The following is a 14,968-nucleotide window of genomic DNA, read 5'->3' as shown; positions in this document are numbered from 1 at the left end:
TTTTGTGATGCAGTTATTCCCTTGCTGGAAGGTAAGGCACCTCTTGGTCAGCAAATTTCTAAGTAGCTTTGAGACATTACCTGTGAAACCGTAGTAGTTCTCCAGGAGGCACATAAGTGGCTTAACTTGCACTGAGTCGAAGGCCGCTTTCAGATCCAGAAAAACAGCATGCATAACATAGCCTTGCTCCCATGCTTGAAGGGTTTTCAAATTCAGAGCCTGTATGCATGTTATCGGCGATCTTTGTGAGAGCGCCTAATGTGTATGCTGAGGTCTCCGGGAAAGGATCTGATTGACAACCACTTTAAACAAGCACTTCTCCAGGCATTTGAGAAAAGCGAGGAGATTGAAATAGGCCTATAGTCAGTAGTAGAGGTCGGGTTTTGCACCTTTGGAATTGGGATGACTATAATTTAGCCAAGCGTTTGGGACGACTCCCTGTTGTAAAATTCTATTAAACAACTTTGTCAGCTCGTCGCTCATGAAGTAGGAGGCAACTTTAAGGCAAAAGGTGGGAATAGAGTCACTTCCCATTGATATTTTATTGGACAGGGCGTTGATAGCTTTGATTAGCTCCTCTTCGCCAATTGTCATGAACAGTGCACTGTTCCGGGGGGGGGGAGTCCGCAACTGCACTGTCTGTTTTGACGAACCGGGTTACATGATCGCACCATTCGGCCAGGTCTAACGATTCTGCTGATCGGATGTGATTGGCAGACCAGGATCGCTGGCCACAAGCCATCTCTTCTCTACGAACGAGTTTACAGCCTGCTTCTTGAATTTCTGGAAACTATATATATAATGAAAAGCTAGTTCGCAAGTAGTATCCGCTCAAAATTGTCATATTAGGACCTAAGAGCTATCTTATTTGCCACTATGTATTATGTCCATAAATTGCCTTTGTTCGTTGGTCGATTTGCCTGTTTTGCTGGATGAAAACCCGGAGTTTCCGGGGGGGGGGGGCTTTACTGCCACGCCTGAGACCACCTAACACAGCCATTGAATTAAAAAAAAAAGCCTAAAAGTTCCTCACTCATTGACAGGATTCGAACCTAGGTCTTTGTTCACCGGGTATAGGGAGGATGGCGATTTTAACCCCGTTCTAACTCGCAGACAGTAGCATCAGCTCAAGTACTCTTAAGAAATGCTCGAAACTGAGCTTTTAACAGAATTCAACCTCTGAAATCCCAGTGCAATTCGACAGGCCTGGTTGCTCAGGAAGTGGGGATTGCCCCTTGTAAAATTGATATCTTTTACATTTCACTGTTTACAGTGTAACAGTTCCATTGTGTTAGTCCAAGGCAAAGAATGGAATTTGTATTTCATGAAAGCGAAAGATACAACTTTCATGAGGATATTGAAACAACTCTGCTTAGAAAGTAGAAGTACCATTTGCGAAAATGTAAATCTAAAGTTCCTAGAGTCGAAGGTTGGACAATTGTGCTGAGCAAGGACTTCAACCAACACAGCGAAAATGTCAGATTTCGTCAGCAGATAGTAAGTAACAGAGTAAACAGGATGAACATGGATTAACATATAAGAAAAAAAACATTCAAATTATCCGTAAAGAAACTGGGATTTTAATTTTCCACATCTGCTCACGAAGAAAGGAGTTCAGTAAACCTAATTTTTAGAAAAAAAAACTTAAGAAAAATAACCGTAGGAAATTTCTTCTTCTCTTGCTACAAAAAATAATATCCTTCATGCTTTAACTGCAGTTGAGATCAAAACTAATAAAGATAATAATTTGGTCTGTATTAATTACAAACCTTTCAATATAATAATTCTCTCCAAAACGTATATCAAGTTCGTTCGTTCGTTGGTTAACCGATATAAAATAGTTACAGTAAAGAGTAAAAACAGAAATGTCGATACCCTTATATACGTTTGCTGTACATAAAATCAAATTGAATTGAAACGTGTTGGTTAACGTATGCAGCATGTTAGCAAATAATAATAATTCATGATTTACAGCAAAAAAAAAAAAAGAGTGATTTTTGCCTATTCGAAGGAATGGACAGTGTGGCGTATGCAGAACGCATGGCAACAACAATATATAGTGCTTCAACTAAAATATGCGGTATATACACTGGTGCGCAAAACTTAAGGACCAACACTATTTCTAAAGGATACAACCACAAAATCAAACGAAATAGCCTGTGGCGATTTTCATAACTGTGGCCGTTCAGTAGAAAGCTGGTGCACATACAAAAATTTGATTCGTGCTGAGAGGGCTCACATAAACAGATAAAAGCAGCAGTTCAGCAGTTATCTGCAAATTACCGAATGGTGAGCACGATTGTTACAGACGTTCAATTGGCTTCATACAGTGCTACAGACAACGAAATGGCCAGTAGACAACATCTGGATGACTTTACCCGGGGTCGAATAATTGGGAAGCTCAAAGAAGGTCGAAGTGCGAGGAGTGTGGCTGCAGAGTTCGGTATCGCCCATATCATCGCCTATCATGCGTGGTCGGAATTCAGAACGACAGGTACAACTGTTCGAAGGACCAGTGGTGGTCGTCCACGAAAAACAACGGCGAACGATGACCGCTATATACTCCTACAGGCCAAGAGGGACTGACACCAGACAGCGGGATCCATTGCAACCAGGAGCACAGGACGCAGGATATCGCGGTTTACTGTGGCCAGGCAACTCCACAAAGGTGGACTGTTTGCCGGACGCCAGTACGTTGTGTCCCTATAACACCTGCCCATTGGATACACCGTTTACAGTGGCGCATCTTTTTTTTTTTTTTTTTTTTTTTTTTTTTTGTTAGTTGTTGGCGCATCGGCTTCTGTGGCCATAATGCACCTCCCAAAGTTTTTGCATTTTACTCTGATCCAAGCCCGAGGCGGGATTCGAACCCGCGACCTTTGGGTTGCCAGCCAGGCACTTTACCCACCTGGCTAGCCCGGTTGGCATTGGTGCATCGAACACAAGGGCTGGACAGCAGCACAGTGGGGTACTGATGAGAGTAGATTCAGTCTCAGCAGCGATTCTGAACGTCAGCTAATCTTGCGAGAGGTTGTAACACGGTATTATTATTATTATCCGTTTATTAACAACACGAAACTGTTTGTTTGTTGTTTGTTGTTTGTTTGGTTTTTAGGAGCATTAGCAACTAAGGCCATATTGCTCCGGGATATGCGGTGGTCATATCCTGACCTTTCCACATCCTCCGTATTTGGTGGCGACGGGCTCGAACCCGGGTCTAATCAAGAAGCGTGTGCTACGCACTGCTGCTCCTTCCCACCTGGCTACGGAGGTGCCACACGAAACTGTGGGTCACACTGGGACGGCAGTGTGCCAGGAGGGTGAGTGATGTTTACGGGTATCACCCCGTAAATATCACTGAAAGGGATCGATATGGCGGTCGAGGTATTCTCGTCTGGGGAGGCGTTATCTTGGATGGACGTACACAACTCCGTATACTGGAAAGCGGTACTGTAACTGGTGCACGCTACTGTTCCGAGGTGCCATTGGCCCGAGTTCGTGTTTATGGATGATAACACCACACCCCATCGCACTGCAGCTGTTGATGTGCTTTTTGAAAGTAAGGAGATTGTTCCTATGGATTGGCCTGCTCATTCCACCGATCTAAATATCATCGAACACATGGGACGCTCTGGGAAGACGCCTAGTGGCATGTCCACACCCAACTGAAAATGTTTACTAGCTGAAGATGTCGCTGACAGAGGAATGGACAATGTTACCACAAGAACTTATCAACAACATTGTTCTATGGCGGTGCAAAGCCTGCATCGACATTAGGCGTGGCCATATCCCCTATCGATCGTCCCTTTGTTCCATCTTTGGCAGTGATGCATCTGTATCGTGCCAGCCAGTGCTATGTTGCCATTTTTGAATAAAGTCCCTCTGTACCATTTTGTTTCCGTTGTCGTGTCGATGTTGTTTCCTTCATCATTTCTGTACCTGACGAGGTTCCTTGGGTATGCTTTCCCATATCCAGGCCACTCCTATGAGAAGCTAAGATGAAAACCTGACTGGGCCTTAAGTTTTGCACACCAGTGTAGAGAGTCAGTGTGATATGTATGAAAAAAATAAAATAAAATAATAATTGCCGGATTTCTATTAGACTGATTTTAAGAAAATTTGAGATGGATCTATAAATATTTCCAAAAGGACTATAAATATAAAATTTCATGAAAATCGGCCCACTGACAGTTGATTGGGTGTTGTAGGGTTTTAGGTGCATCAACTTAGGCCATGTTGACCCGTATATAATATTTCTGTAAATTGCATGTGTTCTGTGGTCGATTTGCCATTCGTTAGACGAAAAACCCAAATTCCACAAGAAAAAAAAAGCATGCTGCCATCGCTTGAGACCGACTAACTCAGCTACGTTGCGAAAAAGGCCCATAAAAATCCCTCGTGTAAATGACAGGATACGAACTCAGTCTTTTTTACCTTCTGTGGAGAAGACGAGATTCTACCAACTGTGCTACCCGTGAGGGCCTGTTAGTCGAGTAATTACATTCAGACGGACAAAAAAAGAAATAAATAATCACCAGATGTCTACAGCATTTAATACTTATATTGGAAAAGCTTGACAGATCGTTCTGAAAAAAAAAAGGGAAATATAAAATTTCATGAAACCCATCTGCTGGGAAGCGAATTATTAAATGTGGATGGGGTGGGGGGAAGAATAATTGACGAATTTCTATTGGTTTGATTCTAATTAAATTTAGGATATCTTGACAATTCTTTTTCAAGATACCAAATATTAAATTTCATAATAATTTAGCCTCTATGAATTGAGTTATTACATGCGGACCGATAGAAGAAGGTGGTGAAGAAAATAGCGCATTATGCAGGTATGTGCTACCACACCTAAAAATGCGTGACATTTTAGTCTCAAATGCTATTCCATTCTGTTTTGTGTAATCCCTGCAGTTCGTATACACCTCTCTAAAACTTCTTGTTATAACCGATGAAAAAATGAATAAGTTTTTGCCTTCCGTGTCGGGCAGAAGGGGAATAAGAGAACAAAGCGAGGAGGGCGTCTAACTTTACGCTATTACGTCTATTAACACCAAAATCTCAAAAATGGGGGGATAGAATTAAAATCTGCCACTGATTGGAATCTGCGCGCATCAGCAAAGTTAAAATCTGCCACTGATTGGAATCTCCTTACATTAACTTTGCCCACATGACATTCCTCACGCCTTAGTCTGCTACATTCAATATATAGCTCCAGCAAATCTAACCATGCTTTATTCAGTTGAGAAAGGCTCCATGCAGAAGCCGAATGCCCCTGTTGTATTTTATTTGTTTTTATTATTCTGCAATGAGATATATTTTTAACGCTCTTAACCAGTATATTTAACTCTCTAACCAATATATTTTGAACGCTGTTTGTGTCTCAAATTCTTTTAATTATAGCTATCATTTTAAGTTGTGCATTTTTTATTTAAATTTTCTTTCGAATCGGTTTGGCGTTTGCAAGAATTTGTGTACCCAGCTCTCGGTTTCAGCGGGTTCTTCACTCATAACTGGGACATTTCAAGAAAATTATTATTCAGAAGATCAACATTTCAGGTAAGTACAGTACAACTTATAGACTAAATATTTATTTAGAAACTGCTTATTGTTATTTGTATACATAGAGAAGTAACGAAATTTGGTATGAAGAGTCAGTGACATCATTTGCAGTGACACAGCCTTCACCACTTAATAGGACATCGTGGGTAGCAGAGTTAGTACAATCACCGTCCTCCCTACACCGGGTGGAAAACGATGTAAACCCAATGGCCGCAGATCATTGGGTTTACAATTTTTATGAAACAATGAAAGTAAATTACAAAGTACGGAAATGGTTGGCTCGTATTTACAAATTAAATATTCTAAGTGGCTCATATAAAGGTAAACTGAAAGGGGTTAAACAGCAAACAAATGAAAGAAAAAAGTTCGCCACATCATTAGCTTGTACTTCATACAACAGTTTTAACAAAACTGTAAACACTAGAACTCGTCATATCACCACCATCTTCGTTCTGATAAGGTAGCATCATCACAACACTAGTCCTATTTTGCAGAGACGTCTGAAGGGAAAAAATGGCACGATATAACCAGTCCGACTGTTGCCATTGCGTGGATAACACGTTCTTAAAAAGCTTTTTCCCTGCGCAAACTTGTTGAGGTCGGCATCGAGTTTTAAGACCTGACAGCATTTGGAAGGGGACGAAACGGTCCGTCAGGAATAGCCGAGTATTCTGGAGGGTCAGTTTCGGAGTAGTCCTCAAAGCTAAGAGAGGATATCTTAAGCAGTATAAATCCCATATGGATGGGATTTATACTGGTTCAGGAATTAGGCCCATAACCATTTTCACCTTGATGACCAGCCTCTGGGAATCAATAAGCTTAAAGAGTTGTGGGATCCCCATTACATTTGCTAATGCTGTCGTTCTGTTTTGAGACGGCAGATTGAATTTCCAATTGGCTCACTTCAGTAGTCAATGTCCATGACATGTTTCTTAGTCTTCGGGGTGGCTGAAGCCCAAGCTTCCGAAGCAATAGTGAATAGACAATGGTTCTGATTTAGTTCTTGATGATTCCGAGATCTTTAATAGGCAGCAGAATTAGTTTTGTTGTCCAACACAGACTCGAGGTCCATGAGGTGAGTTTATCCAGTTGAACCATCAAACCGGAGTTTTTGGGTCGAAAATTACACCTAAGTCGGAGTGAGCAGTTATAACAGGGATTTGGGTGGTAGCAAAAGTAGGTGCGATCAGTATAGGATTGGACTTCACTGAGAATATCATCTTTGTCTTCTCGAGGTTGATCGTCAGGCCAAAGTGCTGAAGATAGGAAGACCAGAGTTCGAATCTAGTCAATGACGCGAAAAATATTTATGGGTCTTTTTCACAACATGGCTTAGTTAGTCAGTGTCTCAGGCGAGGGTAGCTTTTTGTACCTGAAAATCGGGTTTTTTGTTCAGCAAATCGACCACGAAACACACTCGATATACAGACACATCATATAGCCCAATTTGGTCTGAGTTGTTGATGCGCCTGAAACCCTACGACAACCAACCAATACGCCACTTATAGAATAACATATCCTTACTAATTAACACGATCTGCAAATATAGAGAGCAGAAATAAATATCCTTACCGCTTTGAGTCCTTTGACCAGGAGGTAGATAAAAGCTGCTATTTCTACCACCATAGTAAAGATCGCCAGGAGAATCCACGGATTCATCAAATAAGTTTTCGTCTAAAGTAAGAGAAAAAAAATAAATTTTAGGTTCGTTTTCAATGCGTTATTAATAAATTAAATAAATATATCTAAATAGAGTTCAGATTATTCGAAATATGGCAAAGGTACTTGTGATAGCTGAAACTTACGTTGACGTAAAATATTTTACTTTTAGCCTCACTTCTTGCTGAAAATTGCGGAAACCTGAATATATGATTTCTTTTTTTTTCTAATATGGCCACATCTGGTGAGTATGGGTTTGGCACACCCAGGGTCCTGAGCTGGATATCATCATTCTTTTCTTCTCTTTCTTTGTGATTCCCTTGTACTTCTCTCTCTCTCTCAGGGTAACTTTCTTTTTTTGCTGGTGCAGCATAAGTTTCAGACTTGCTTGCATTATGTGGCTAGTAATAATAATAATATAGTTTCTTTTCAATAAACAATAACATTGATATGCTTCATTTTCCATCAAAGAGGATGGAACTAAAAAACCACTTCATTTTTTGCTGCCTGGTGATAAAACCCGAAAAGAACTTAGAAATGTAGCCTTTTAAGGAATTCATTCAGTGAATTGAACATACTGGGGATTGGGAAATTTCATTTATCATATTTTCCGGACTATAAAACATACAGGACCATAAGGCGCACTCAGGTTTTAGAAGCTGAATTTTAGTAAATAATATTTGATGATATATATATCAGAAGAAACCAAAATCACAGGTTGCTTAATAAACAAAATATAAATGTAACATACTCCTTGTAGAAGCTAAAATAAATTCTTTACTATCACTTCTTCATTACCCATACTATGATTTGAACTTTCTTCGAAGAGGACATCATGTTCGGTGCCATTAAGGGAATTGTTAACTCAACATTTTTTGAAAAATTTTGGTTTTAGAAAGAAGTAGGATTTTGTCGATTCTTTCATGAGAATAAAGGACGAATTCTTGTGGGACTAATTCTGATTAAAAAAAAATTCTCACCACTAGTATTCCTTCGGCTCATATGACGCAGGGAAATTTTAGGCAACATTCTCCAGGAATAAAAGTGCATCTTATGGTTCGAAAAATGTTATTTAGTATTCAGTAGCTGAGTAACCGGTTAATTCGCGTGCTATAAGACTGTTTACATATATAACATAATCATTTTCATAACATAATCATTTACATGATTATGAAGGCATCCTTGGACTCAGGGTAGGTCCCCACGGACTGGAGATGTGTAAATGTATCCCCAGTTCATAAGGGGGGGATCGAAAGGTGACAGGAGTAATTACAGACCTGCTAGATTAACTGCTGTTCTCGGGGAAATAATGGAGTCGCTGGTTAAAGAAATGATGCAGGATCATCTAGACAAGACTGCAGTAATAGTTCAGACACAGCATGGGTTTGTTCAGAGGAAGTCTTGTCTGACCAATTTGATTGGATATTATGATGCGGTCACAAAGGAACGGGATACAAAAAATAATTTTGATATCATATACTTGGATTTTAAGAAAGCTTTTGATACTGTTGCGTATGGAAGACTACTGTGCAAGTTGGAGAAGTATGGCATTAAGAGCAAGTTGCTACAATGGATAACAGGGTGGTTGAGTGTTGTTATTTTGGTTTTTTTAGGAGCATTAGCAACTAAGGTCATATTGCTCCGGAGATATGCGGTAGTCATTCCCTGACCGTTCCGCATCCTCCGTATTTGGTGGTCACAGGCTTGAACCCCGGTCTAATCAAAAAGCATGTGCTACGCACTGCTGCTCCTGCCCACCTGGCTATGGAGGCTCCATGGTTGAGTGAGAGAAGATAGAGTGGCAATTAATGGACACTGCTCTTCATGGACTAATGTTATTAATGGAGTTCCCCAGGGGTACACGTTGGGCCCATTGCTGTTTTATGTATTTATCAATGATATTGATGAAGATATAGCAGACTTGATGTCCAAGTTTGCAGACGATACGAAGGTTGGTAGGGTTATTAATGACAGCAAGGATGGTACGCTACCGCAACAAAGTTTACTAAATAAGTATAAGTTAAATCACTCTCCGGAAATCTTTTGTCGGCACGTAAATTCAATCGTTTTTTGCATTTCCTCGAAATGAGTCATAATAAAAATAACTGGACACGGTAGGCACTTGTAAGCAGCATAAGCTATAAGTTTGCCTACTTGACAATGACAATGTAAGATGTAAAATCCTACAAATTTAAAATAAAAATAATTGTTTTGCTAGAAGTAATGTTAAAGTTTGAAGAACCCTAGATTAAGTGATGGGATAGTTTAAGCGTGAGAATTGAGAATAGTAGCAAAGGGGTAAACAAGTAATTCAAATAATATGAGAGAGCAAACAGGAACAGCAGGACTAAGTAAAGGGGTGCCATTTGAGAACGGGCATGAAGGAGTTGCTTAAGGAAGAGCAATAAGACGTAAAGCGGGATTATGCGAGGCACCTCCTTTGACCTATGACACCGTTGGAGCCAAAACAGGAAATGAGTGGACGTCCAGCGTTCGCGTCAAATTAAAAACGGCGTCGGGCTGACTGAATTTTGGGTGTTCGGATACTTTTTGAGAGAAAAGTGTGAAACGAAAATGAGTGTTTTTGGAGGTGGCCAGTGGACGTGAAAGGCCTTGTCTATGAAATTAGGAAGCTTGTATGTAATTGTAAGAACCCATTCTTACAACTATCTATAATAATAATTTCATATCTCTTGGAAAATTATTAATGTTTAAATCGGACGGCTTTCAGCAAATTTCTTGTGCTCACTCTCTCTATTCGTTTTGGTAGAGAGCGGATTAGCGTAGAGAGCTGTTCGAAACGCAACTATACAATACAAGTGCCAGTGGAAACAGTTCTTGTTTACGGTAAACAGAGCGGGGGGCGGCACTACGGTAGTAAGGGACAAAAGATCTCCCATCTCCCCCAAGAAAGGGTTCAGACTTCAAAGGAAAAAAGGAGGACCCGAGATATTAGAGTATGCCGTGTTCGGGTAGCATACCGCAGAATAAACGGGCCGACACAGAGAGCGCTCTTAAAAATTTCAAGGGCGGTCACTTAAAATAAGGCGTGACGAAAGAAGTAAGTGGACGTGGATGGACCAACGAAAGTTCTGGAAATTTCTAAGCGTTCGGAAGTCCTCGCTACAAAGAAAGGGGTCTTGACCTACCAATCGTGGGTCGAGACAATGGAATGTAAAATGTGCAAATGAGAAATAAGATGAAGATGGTGAAATAGTAAATGATTGGTCGAGAAAAAAAGGGAGAGAGATAACAAAAAGGTGATGCAGAAAGGAAAGAGTTGTTCCCAGAAAAAAAAGTTCCGGGAGAATCGCGGAGGAGGGAGCTAGAAAGAATGGTATTAGAAGTGACGGGTTTGTCAACGGAGAGTTGGGGGGGTAATGGCAGTTTAGTGGGTAGTGATAACCAAGAGGGGGGGAAGCGATTGAGAAAAGAGTGAGATCGAGGGCTGATGGTTGGAGCAGGGCTGCTGCTCCAACCATCCGTGAGAAGGTTGGAGCAGCAGCCCTGGAGAAAAGAGTGAAATCGAGTTTCTCACGGATGGTTGGAGCAGCAGCCCTGGAGAAAAGAGTGAGATCGAGCTTCTCACGGATGGTTGGAGCAGCAGCCCTGGAGAAAAGTCCTTGTGCACGGGAGGAACCGCCAGAGAGCAGCGTAAGAAAGTGCTTCTAGTGGGTCAGCAGAGGCCAACTTTGAGAGACGACTGCAGAACAGGACCGGAAACACAAATCTTACCCAGGAAAAGGGAGAAGAGTGCAAGTAAGTTAGTTTAGAAAATTTTGCTAACAGGAACAGTATCGTAAGGGATTAAACGGGAAAAGAAATGAACAGGACAGTTGAAGGGTGATTGTAACAAAATTGAACACTATACTGTAAGAGATGGAATTGGAGAACAATAGTAGATAGAGAGAGAGTGTGAGAGTTACTTATCTGTTATTAGAAGTATCTGTAAAACATAGAGATGCGTTAGATGTGAGAAATTTGATAACATGAGCTGTTAAACTGTGAATTGTACTCTGTAGATTTATCTTCTAGAGTGTATAGAAGAGGAGTGGGAAATTAATTGAATTATCCTATATACTATAGACACATATATATATCACTGTATAGGTTAGTATGATTAGTAGTTGTATAACAAAAAGGATTGTTGGAGGTTATGCCCTTTGTAAGGGAGAAAAGTAAGGGTGGAAGCCATTTTATGCATAGTAATGACAGAATTGTGAAAAAGGTTGATACAAGATATTTAAATGTGTGTAAATAAATTTTGTATAAAACGGTGAAATAAATCTTATGTTACTATCTTATGCTTCGTCTTTGGGGAGAGACACCACAGCATTACTACAAGTAACAAGAATTGTCCAGACAAGGGAAGCTAAAAGAAATAACATTCCTCAGTACTTGGATCTTCTGATTTAAATTAATAGAGAAAGAGAATTAATGGTGTTAAATTACTAAGCAGCAGATAGCTTGTGGGCCTTAGAAGGGAGATGAGGACCCCCCCCCCCTCCGCCTGTCTCAGAATAAAAATTTAAGTGACAGCCGATTGAGGTTCCAAGGTAACGAGAAGCCAAAATTGTATATTTATGTATTTCCCATTTCCCACATAATTATTTGTTTCTTTTATGTAAATGTTGTATGCTCATTAACAGTTTGTTAAATTTTGTAAACAAAATGTGTGGTTTTAATGTTCTGCTAACAACTGCTTTACACACCCTAGAAATTGGAATTTTCTGAAAATTGTAGTCAGATTTGCGTAGGTGGGGGTGATAAAGAGGTCAATAGGGTGTTCAGCGAATTGCAAATTTTTAGTTTTAGGCTTTTTTAATTTCTTTTCAGATTAAATAAATACCTAAAAAAATGTCTGGTAGAAAATATAAAAGCGGAGCTGAAAAACGAAAAATACAATTAAATAGAGAAAAAGAAAGAAGTAAATGTGTCAAAATTTCAAATTTTTTTGTATTGGAAAATAAAAATGAGAATCTAAACGATATAGGTGCAGTAATAAGCGAAAGAGAGAATAACTTAACCGAAGAGAAACAGAAAAAACAACAAAATATATATAACAATAACGAAGAATTACTAGAACTAGAATCACAACCGAGAACCTCTAAAAACAATGTTAACGGACATGCAGTACCAGACAAAAATATACAAGATCTAGACGATGACCAGTTCTCTGAAGTCTCTGTTGCTGTTTTGCAAGAAGATAGTGATAAAGAGGCAGAAGAGGCTTTAGAAAATGCAGAGTTGCTCGCTAAATATGTTGACGAAGGTTTGTGGCCTACACAGTTAAATGATAATTTTATTAATCACTGTCTCTCACATGAAATTACTTATTTCCAAAATAAAGATGCAAAAAATATATATCCAGTTTCAATAAGGAATTACAAAGAACAAAACAGATCACCTTCAAATAAGTACTTTACGAAAAAAAATTAAAAATGGTCAATTACTGGAAAGATCTTGGTTGTGCTATTCTACCAGTATGGGAAGTGTTTTTTGTCTAGTCTGCAAACTCTATTCTAAAATTCCTTCTCAATACACAACCGGCTTCTCTGACTGGAAACGTATAGGACCTTGTTTAGAAAGTCACGAAAATTCTGATGAACATAAGAAATCATTGTTAGTATGGTTAACACGTAAAGAAAATAAGTCTGTTATTGATAAGCAATTTCAGGAGCAACTAAGAAAAGATGCGGAATATTACCACAATGTCCTAAAACGTGTCATTGCAGTGGTGAAATATTTAAGTGTAAGGGGCTTAGCATTCAGAGGTCACGAGGAAATATTTGGCTCTCCGCACAATGGTAATTTTATGGGGCTCTAGAATTACCAGCAGAGTTCGATCCATTCATGCGCGAACATATCCATCAACGAGAACTGCGAACAAAGCCTTTCACTTCGTACTTATCAAAAACATTTTATGAACAAATAATAGAGATTATGGGAAAACAAGTAATAAAAAGAATTATAGCTGAAATAAATAGCGACGATGCAAAGTACTACTCAATTGTGATGGACTCGGCACCAGATTTGTCCCACAATGACCAACTAGCTATTATAGTACGATATTGTTTTGAGGGAAAAGTGTATGAAAGATGTGTATCTTTCATCAAAATTAGTAGTCTAGTGGCTTATCTTTATTCAATTCCTTACAAGAATTTCTAGAAAAAAATGGACTGCCACTGGATAATTGTAGAGGACAGTCTTTTGACAACGCTACAATACAATACAATGGTGTGCAAGCACATCTCAAACAAAAAAAATAAATGCGCTGATTATGTGCTGTGTGTTGCGCATTCCCTAAATCCAGTTGGTGGGGAAGCGGTTAAAGTTGCAACTCAAATTGCGAACTTTTTTGGAGTAGTGCAACAAATATAGGACAACAATGACGAATGAAAGATTAAATTATTTATCAATTCTTTCCATAAACTGTAATTTAACCAAAGAATTACAATGTGATGATCAAATAAAAGAATTTGCAGCAAAAAAATGCAGAAGAGTTACTCTTTAAATGTCTTTAATGTATTAAAAATACTTACATCATATAACTCCTAGAATGTTTATTTTATTTTTAAGAATAAGTATTATTTTTGTTTTTTTTTTCTTAGTCTTTATTCTTGACCTGAGAATTTGTTTCGTTTTTTTTTGTTTGTTACTAAAAGTAATATCTGACACATTTTATTTTTTATTTATGTTTGATGTTTGTTATGTATACAAAACCTTTTTTCATTATAACTGTATATAAAAGTTTTTGTATATCCAAGTGCATCAAATAAAATTAAAAAAGTTCTTCAATGTCTGTTGCCTATAATTTTTCCTATTTAAAAAAGGGTAAAAAACAGTTTTTCCACAAAATGGCGAATGAGTCGCCACAACTAACCCAAATTTGGGTTAATTGGGTAGACCTCAAACAGTGTTATCCAGGGCCCCAAAGTTAACGGTCCGCCCCTGTGTGGAACTAACTTTAGTTTGATCTAAGACAAATCTTTTGCATCCAGTCTCTTAGCGACAACATCATGGTATCTAATTAGATTGGTTAGACAAGATCTCTCTCTCTCTCTCTCTCTCTCTCTCTCTCTCTCTCTGAGGTCGTACATGGTCTTAGATGATCCTACATTCTTCTTGAACCATAGATTTCATTATTTTTTCTGACACAGAAGTCGCGTTTTCGAGTATTTATATTGTTTCAATAAGGTATCTTTTTGCTAGATTTTCGATTATAAATAACTTTATCATTGAAATTATCAAAGTAATCTTCACTTCTTAGTAATTAAAATTACAAAAGATGAAAGAATGTTAAGATTAAACATAAAAGCATATGTCCGTCAAGGTTTCAAATTACCTTATTGAGGCAATTGCATTAGTAGTGATTATCGTTATCTCTTCGTGCGTGGATGTACCTTTCCGCGTAATGATAAGTACACAATAAGAGAGAATAACGAAAGTAGACAGATCAGACTTATCAGCGTTATCTCCGGTTAAAATTCTATATTGAAGTGCATGCCTGAAATTGCAGAGTGAGAATGGCCGTGAACCACACAAAATTAGCTCAGTTAAAAATTGGCAGCATTGTTTTGTGACGTCGTGCTGGATCGAATAAGCAATGTGCATAACTTTTAACACTCGTGCTACCACAGGAACTCGGTGAAAAATGCGTGTGTGATTAAGCATATGTGCGTCATTTATTTAATTAAATTTTCTCTCATATTCAACTCACTGGATCCACTCGTTCTATACT

Source organism: Mastigoproctus giganteus, chromosome 13 (assembly GCF_048544385.1).
Source record: "Mastigoproctus giganteus isolate SK-2022 chromosome 13, ASM4854438v1, whole genome shotgun sequence".
In the NCBI taxonomy this organism is placed as follows: Eukaryota; Metazoa; Arthropoda; class Arachnida; order Uropygi; family Thelyphonidae; genus Mastigoproctus; species Mastigoproctus giganteus.
The sequence above is the reverse complement of the archived record's forward strand: the minus strand, read 5'-3'. Positions refer to the sequence as shown.